The 8,721-nt window shown below is 49.4% G+C and overlaps 1 pseudogene; it reads right to left on the minus strand.

Annotated features, from left to right (window-relative positions):
* Positions 1-5,644: 5,644 nt before the first annotated feature.
* Positions 5,645-8,484, minus strand: LOC149362832 (uncharacterized; annotated as a pseudogene).
* Between the last annotated feature and the right edge of the window lie 237 nt (positions 8,485-8,721).

Raw genomic sequence — 8,721 nt, forward strand, 5'->3', positions numbered from 1 at the left:
GCCTGGCTTAGCTTATGGTTAAGCCTAGGATGCGAAGCATACCGCCGGCGGAGGCTGCGCGTCCGCAAGCGAGCGCACGAGTTGATCCCCAGCTTTCACAGCTGTTGTGACATCATATCACGTGGTGCGCTGATGTAGGTCAAGTGGTAGCTACGCGGCCGCGCGCGGCGCAACAAGGAAGAGCTCGGTTGTGCGGCTAGTATGCTTCGCATAATATCTACCTCGAGCGGCCGGCCTGCGACGACCAAATGCGTGTGCGCGCGCTCTGCTGCTCCCTCAGGAACAACGGCCCCGCGTGATGCTCTCACTGGCGCAGGGCAGCGCATCTGTGCCGGCCTGAAAGTCATTGCGTAAGCCACAGTCCCCCCCCCCCCCTCCTCCACCACGCAATCTGCCCATCCGCGCACCGTGTACTCCCAGCAACCTTGCGCGGGCAGCACCTCACATTAATTTTTTATTTCAATACCCTTTACTTGTGCATAGTGTATACTCCCGCCTTCTATCGCTCCCCCCTTTCTTTCCTTCTCCCTGCCCTGTCCGTGTCATTTTATTCCCGCTAGCCGCAGCTCAGGTGCTTCAGGCTTCGATGGCAGATGCCGCGGCTAGCAACATCTGTTCCTTCATTTTTTTTATTTCCTTAATACCAATAAATAGCCACTGACCACTGTCAGTTACTTGTGCCATCACCTCCGTACCACTCACTCGAGATAGGATGTAGTGGGTACCCGTGGTGGATTTCATAGAATGGATCATCATCATCAGCCTGACTATGCCTACTGCAGGGCAAAAGCCCCTCCCATGTCTCTCCAATTAAGCCTGTCCTTCGCCAGTTGCGGCCACCGTGTTACCGCAGATTTCTTAATCTCATCCGCTCACACCTAACCTTCTGCCGCCCCCTGCTACGCTTGCCTTCTCTTGCTATCCACTCTGTTACCCTTAAGGACCAGTGGTTATCTTGCCTTCGCATTACATGCCCTGCCCAAGCCCACTTCTTCCTCTTGGTTTCAACTAGCATGTCATTAACCCGCGTTTGTTCTCTAACCCACTCGGCCCTCTTCCGATCTCTGAACGTTACACAGCGCCGCCCGGTTTGGAAACAGAAACTACGACGCTGTTGCTAAGCCGCCCGGACAAGATGGCCTCCTGATCGAGAGAAACCACGTGATTTCATCCATACCTTTCTCCCAGGGTTTTGTGTGGAAATCGTCTCTCCTTAGCTTTTCCTTCCTCCAAGGTAAAACTCCTCAATAAACTAAAAGTAACATCTCCTCCCTCCTCCTCCTATGCAGGCGCTCCTTCCCCCGTCTCCTTCAGGGCGCCGATGGTGGCGGCACCTAGGCACCAGGAAGCAAGCTAGCAGACGCTCCCAACGTCAGCCCTTAGGCGAGCAGTACACCGCGCGTCGTTCTTCTGCCTCGGCTTCGCTCGAAATGAGATCATGGCATGGGAGACTGAAAAATTTGTTACTCAAATACGACGCTGTTGCTAAGCCGCCCGGACAAGATGGCCTCCTGATCGAGAGAAACCAGCAGCGAGAAACCCCGAGCAGCGTTTCACTCCTTTATCGAAACGTTTTTTACTGTGATCGATTTGATTGCGAAGCACGTGGTGGAGGTGCTTGCGCGGCCGAGAATATCCTCGGAGTTGTTCTTCAACGCTCGCGCTTCGGCACGCAGTGGAACACGCGCCCGAATAATTTGTTCGCATTTTCTGCCTTCGATTCAGCCGCAATAAGAAGACGGCATGTGAGATTATAAAAAATATTGGTATACCAAAACAACTGCCCCGAACAATGTTGCACTGATTTATCGGGATTTTTCGTACTGCCATCGCTTTCATTGCAGTGCACGTGGTGGATATAGCATGCGCAAGCGAGCGAGCGGCACATCAGTGAACATTGTCGAGATTTCTTTTTCTACTGGCGTCTTTTGCCCAATCTTATTCAAAATTAACTCCGCCAAGAAGAAGTGGTAGAACATACGACTATAGACGTGCGGCCTAGGCTTTGTATGAACGGATGGCGGTGTAATGCTGCTATAATATTTTCTTCTCTCAAAGGCGCGTTTGCACGTGCACTTGGCTGTGCATAGGCGCCTACTCATCCCAGATTTAATTTTTTAGTGCAAGAAAGCTTAGCGATTATTTCGGAGTTACTATATACCTCTGACACCTGGCAGGCTAACGTTAAAAGGAACCGACTGATGGCAGGCAGACCCTTACTGTTTGTTTGTAAATACCTAGGTGACTACGATGCCCTAGTTGCGCACTGTAACACCAATGACTGGAGGAATTTTGATGAAGGGTTAATTGTTTGGGTTGAGTAACAGCAATAAAAAAAGGCTTTGAACCGCTGCTTCTAGCGCAGGCTCAATAGAATGTAGTTTCTTTAAGTGATTGTCATCTTGGGTCAGCATATGCAATAATGGCTTATAAGAGGACACTGTCTTCCCTAGCCCGTTGGACAAATCTCTCGGAGTCTCTTGGAGACCTCTCAACAAACCCGATGCCACGAAGCCAGCATCGTTTCCGCGCCGACCAAACGGGCAGCAAGCCGCAAGCTTCGTGGTGAATGCGCCTTGGATGTAGCAGGCGGCCGCGGCGCAGCGTTTGCGGTGCGGTGTAGGCGTACTTTCTTCAACTGCTCGAGTTTGCTTTTGATCGTGCTCGCAGGCTGACGTTGGCGCCATTCACTCATATCTCAGGTGGAATTCGCTGCAAAACTCGTTGTTGCGTACATTGATTTCAACGTGCTCGGCGAACACGATCGCTCGGGCATTTCGTCCACTGCGTCACTGCTCGGAGCCTTCGGGAGACCGCCTCTGCTCGCTGAGGAGCATTCGCGCTGTTCGTTGATTCAATACGGCGTACGCTAGAGAGTTCGTCGGCGTATTGTGCGGACGTTTTGCGTCCTGCGCGTGCAGTGTGTGTGTGCAATTCGCGCTCCCGCTTCCATCGGCAGTGAAACCTCGTTGCTACTTATGCATGTTAGTGCGACGCTCCAGCGATTGTCACTGGTGTTAGTATAACTGTCATTTTCGTTTTTCGGCGATTGCGCTTGTGTGAGCGGCGAAGATCATGACATGGGCGGAGAGCGATATTGTAAAGGAAGCAGCTGCGCTCGCTTTGCTCTTAGTATACAGAAACTTTGTTACATGGCCGTTTCAAGTGAGTAACGTTTGAAGCGTCTAGCGAGCTATTAGCCTCCGGGACGTGCCGGGCTCAAGTGTATATATTTGTTCATATTGTGGCCAAGTCTGTGTTTCTGGTCGCGCGCTATGTTTAGACCGGTTTCCTGTAGCAGGTTTGCAGTTGCTTTTCTTGCTTATGTCATGGTCAAGATGTGCGAAAAAGGCGCAGCTCGAACTGAATTTGGAGGCCTTTTCTCACGTCTGTATTGTGCCCATGTCCTGTGGCAGTGTTATTTGGGATAAAATGTACTTAGTGAAATGAGGCTCCATACGTGCGCTGAATTTCATAGATGCCTGTGGTTATGTTGAAGAAAAATAATTTTATGCATTCATTACGTACAATACATCGTCTTTCATTTTGTGTATTTTTGATCACAAGTAAAGTGTGCTGCTATGCAGCGACATTATACAAGCTTGTATTTCACCAAGTAGCGAAAAGCGCTGCATACAGCTGCAGCTCTGCACATTAAGCATGAAACACAGCATTGAAATGATGCACAACACCGTGAAACTTATACTGCAGTCACTGGGTACTCCTAAACTTCTAGAAGTCTGAAAAGCGACGGTCATATATATTATGCACAATACTAGATCTGTGGATATGTGAAACATGCTATGTTGCCATGCTACAAAAGGTGGATTTATGGACGGGGGCAGTCACATTTTAGACATGTATTTCTGGAACTTTTTACGTTGAGAAAACGGCGTTCAGAATGGTTATCCTATGTAAAATTTCAGTCTTTGTGAGGGAGGCGACACCAGCACCCCCATAAATCCTCCTCTGCCGCCTCCTGTATGCACTTTGGCCTTCTCCGTTTCTGTCACCTCTATGAGTGGCTCTTGGAGTTGTGAATCAAAATACATTGCTGGTATGGCCACCATTACAACACGTTATGATACTACATTTTGCGTTCAGGGTCAAGAACTCAAACTTTTTGGTATATTTTGTGGGGTTTTAATTGGGGAGATAAACACGTTCTCCCCGCTTAAGCACGGCTGACACAGTTCGAAACCGCTGGACCCCACCCCGTGGTCGCGTACGCTACCGAACGCACGCCGACTACGGCGGGCCTTGCTTTGAGGGAACAAAGGAACGACACACTGGCTGACACAGACAAGGCATTTATTGTTACAACAACAGTAACGCCAGCTAACAACACGATACACTGAGGAATCGAGGATGTCTGACTCACCAGCACGGTTACGAGCGAATGTTCGCCCATGCTAGGGCAAGGGGAAAAATCCGAGGCCGGACGGGACGAGCTGACGGGAACATGTTTCCACACGAGGTCGCCCGCCGGCGAAGAGAGGAAGATGCGCGCGACACGTCCGCGCGCTCTCCCGGGCCTAAGCAGAAGAGAACCGCGTCTCCCACCGTGCGGGCAGCAAACACCCCATCCGTGGCACTCGTATCACTGCGATGCCAGCGCCCTCCCCTGTTAGTTAAAGTAACACAACTAAGGGGGGTGCATTGTGGGGAAGCTAACCACAGGGAACGAGTTTAGGGTGCATTGCGGGTAAGCGATCCAAAGGGGATAGCGAACCACAGGGGGGGATAAGCCAACCACAGGAAGCGACGCACAGGGCAATTGTGCGTCCCCACAATTTGCCCAGCCTCACTGCTGTATGAGAAAGCATTCCTTGCATCACCACCGCACGAAAACATCCTATATATGAAGATAAGTATAATTTTAAGGGATCGGTAGTGTACGCGGGGTCATCGGGACCAGAGTTTCTCCCTCACGACCCCGTCAGCTGCCGTCTTCAATGGACGCCACCGGCGTGAGGGGGGCGGCTGGGGAGCTCAAAGCGAAGCGTCTCCTTTCTCGGAACGCGGCCACTCGCGAATGCGCCGGGAAGTACGGGTGTCCCCCGCCTCGCGGTACCGATTTGCGCACGTGCTGGCACGAATGTGTATTTCTGTTTGTTTTTATTTTTATTTTGTGGTAGAGAGGGTGGTTTACCTTGTAGAAGCCGGAGGGCTGGCCATGCCCTTGAAGAGCCCATCATGTAAGAGTGCAACATGATTGGAAGCTACCAAATGTGGGCCGGGCCTTTAGGGCTTTAAAACCGGGCCCCGGAGCCGGAAGCGAGGTTCTGCGCTAAGGTGAGATGCTATGCATCTTCGGCTATGCCGAGTAGGGGCCTCCCCTAGTGTTAGCCAGTTCCACCTTTTTGTTGTTTTGTATCTTTTTGCCGTTTAATTTGGTTCTATTGCCTAAACTTGTATATGCTGTAAATATCTGTATATAGAACCTCAATTATTCCCTTTATCCCTGCGTGTCAACTCATCGCGAGAGCGCCTCTGACGGGGCACCCTTGGTGCGAAGAGCTTCGGTCTTCAAGTGAACAAACCGTCTCTGGCGGGGCACCTCTGGTGCAAGGAAGATAGAGAACCTGAACTTTACTATAGTATTTAAGACAAACAGCAAAATACTACATAATTTTTCTTATCTTCACGGCTGCAGCAGAAGGCACTGTTGACAGAGCCAGCTTCCCAAATATAAGCATTGGAGGCAGATTGCAACACTCAGCAACAACAGCTGCATTAAAAGGCAGGTTGAACACTAAGGAGGGATCATCTAACGTTGTGTTTGGCGCCTGATAGCCACAGTTGCTTATGCGCCATAAAACTCCATATAACTAACTAAGGAGGGGTGTTACCATGCATGGCAGCATTGTTCACCACTCAGCCGAAAGCAGACACGTGCACACTCATTCAGCATAAAACTGAAAGGTTTGTGCTATCCACCAGAGAGCACGAATAAAGTGTGGCCAGTATGTGGGACACTTTTATGCGAGCATAGCTTGAAAACCACCCAATACCAATAACCTTGCTCAAGGATCTCATGCATAAAGCTCTAAACTCATTCTTGCAAAGAAGGATTTTTTTTTACAATCTCATGAGCACATTTGACAGCTGCACACTAAAAAATCATTATGCTCTCAAATAGAAAGTGTTGCAGAGTAACATTCAAATATAAGCCTCGTGCCAGCAAGCTGGACACGTAAGGCTCCCAGGGTAGCCATATACTAAAACATTTCAGGAAACTTAAGTTTCCTGAACTTTACACTGCATTAAGGTGGGATAATTTGTTCGGAAGCTTCATAAAATACACTGTGAGATCCAAGGCACGCAGCATAAAAAAAATAAATTTAAGTGCTTTCAGGCGACCGGTATGTGAAATCTCTTAATTTCAGAACGTTGCCCAAAGCTCTTATAAAATATATGGGTATTTACATATCTTGTTGCGAGGTTTTGTGTATACATACAGTGACTGTTTCGAGCGACACTTTCTGTCCTTTTTCAAGTTGTTCAGCAAGGCATGCTACCGGGCTACTTGATTTTGCATCTTGAAATTTCGAATAAATCCACCTTGGCCCAATTAACTTCACAACTGCCTCGTCTTGCAATATTTTTAACGGCGCAAAAAAGGCACACAGAGGAAACGACAGATAAACGGACAGCAGGAGCGCCAACTGCCAACCAACTCTTACTGTCCGTTTCTTTCTGTCGTTTCCTTTGTGTGTGCTTTTTTTGCGCCGTTAAAAATATTGCAACATGAACCAACAAGCCCTGGATCAAGTACTTTTCCTCGTCTTTTTTGTCCTTGTGAAATTATTTGCGCCAAGGTGGTTTTATTCAAAATTTAAAGCGGTCAAGTTGTATCTTCGCATTTCTAATACCGCGCATTTTATCTTCGCACTTCTGATGCATATTTTGCAGAACTCCTCGTTTGTTCATGCTGTAATATCTGCTGTCAGTGTTGTTTCTTTTTCTTTACTGTATTGCGATTGTAATGTGTATCTCTTATGTTGTTTGGTGTACCTTCCATGTTCTTGTAAAGTAGCAATTTGTTTTTCTTACGTTCACTACAATCCTGTAATGGTCCCCCTGGGCCTTCTCAAGCTGTGCGCACAGCTTTTAGCCCATGGTGACTAGCCACATTTTTCTGGTAAATAAACTGCATTGATTGATTGATGCAACTTGCAAATGATTCGAAATGAGGGGAACATGAGCACGGGGCGGGAAGCGCGTGGTTTCGCTCGAGCTCTCGAAGCAATCCTCGGACGCGGCCATGACTTCCGACATATGTTTTTATTTAAATAACACAAGGGATCAAAGTCGTGCTGTATGCAGTGCGATCGCCTCGTGGTTCCATTCCCGGCGAACAATTGTCCGGAAAGCCCGGCTCTTTGGACGGATTCAGGAAATTGCTGAACAGAACAAAAGCGAGGAGCAAACAAAGGTGTACTGTATACAGGTTAAAACACAAAGAAACAAAGCTAGGCGCTGCACTCGGTTAAGCCATTCAACGAGGCCTAGCGTGAGCTTTGAAGCCGATTTCGACAAAGCGGGAGAAGTCGCTAGAGGAACAAAAATGCACTGCACTGGGTGAATGCTGTAGCTAGGTAAAGTAGCTTCTGTAAAGCCCCAATGCACTCCGTTAACCCCGCAACGAGGCCTAGCGCGGGTTCTGATGACTGGTGCCGATTTCGGCAAAGAGAGGGAACATGGCCGCGAGATGGGATGCCCGCAATCTGCCAGGAAGCAATGCGTGGCCCTGAAAAGGGCCGTTTGGAGGCGCACTTCAACGTCAACGTCGACCTACAGCGGCGCGGCGGCGCGGTGAGCAGTAGGCCCAGCAGTGGTGCTTCTTGGGCTATTTTGCTCTACGCCGGCGACACCGCTGCACGACGTATGTACACCTGTCCTAGTCTTGCCCTTGAATCCGAAGCGATCCATGGTCCGTGGATTTTGACGAGAGCCGCGACGACAATCTTAGACATCTTAGAGGTGCCCCGATCTCTCGCTACATGGCAGCGGTCCGCGGCGAACAATGGCAGCTTCGGCCTCCGAGAAGCATCCAGGAAATGATACTGAAAAGAAAGTTACGTTACAAGCGCCGCAATTTGATGAGTCCTCAATGCACGAGAAAACTTGCAAAAATGTAGATCAGCCCTTACCTCGTGTTTAAGGATGCGCACGCCCGACAAGCGCGTCAGCGTAGCTCTCAGACGGCGGTTCAACTGGCGACTCCGGCGGTCCTCAAAGCGCCCCTGATGCGGATCCTTGTATTGCCGCGGCAAAACTTTAAATACGAGCACGACACTAGTCACGCGCTTCTTCGACGAGAGCTGCAAGCGGCTTCTGATGCACAGAAATTTCAGCTGGCTGTCGCCGACGAGCGCACTGCGCACGAAACGCGCGCGCCGAGGTTCACGCAACGAATGCCCGCTTACCACGCAATCGCGGCGCGGTGGGCGCACCTAGCGATTCCCCAGCTTCCGCCATCTATCGACGAAAATAGAAAACGCAAACACAGACTACCAGAAAGTTTCGCCAGAGAGCAATACCTTCGCAGTGAAAAACGTACAAGAAATAAGTAACCAATTTCAATAAACCGGTCCTTGCCAGATCAGCAAGTGTCTTTTGATTGAAGAGAACCCATTGAACAAAGGCACTTAATTGGTTTTGTTCATGACAAGATTAGAGCACAAAAAGAAACTTGAACAAACTTGTACCAAATAT

This window comes from Amblyomma mixtum, chromosome 2 (genome assembly GCF_055824585.1).
Source record: "Amblyomma mixtum isolate Tamu chromosome 2, ASM5582458v1, whole genome shotgun sequence".
NCBI lineage: Eukaryota > Metazoa > Arthropoda > Arachnida > Ixodida > Ixodidae > Amblyomma > Amblyomma mixtum.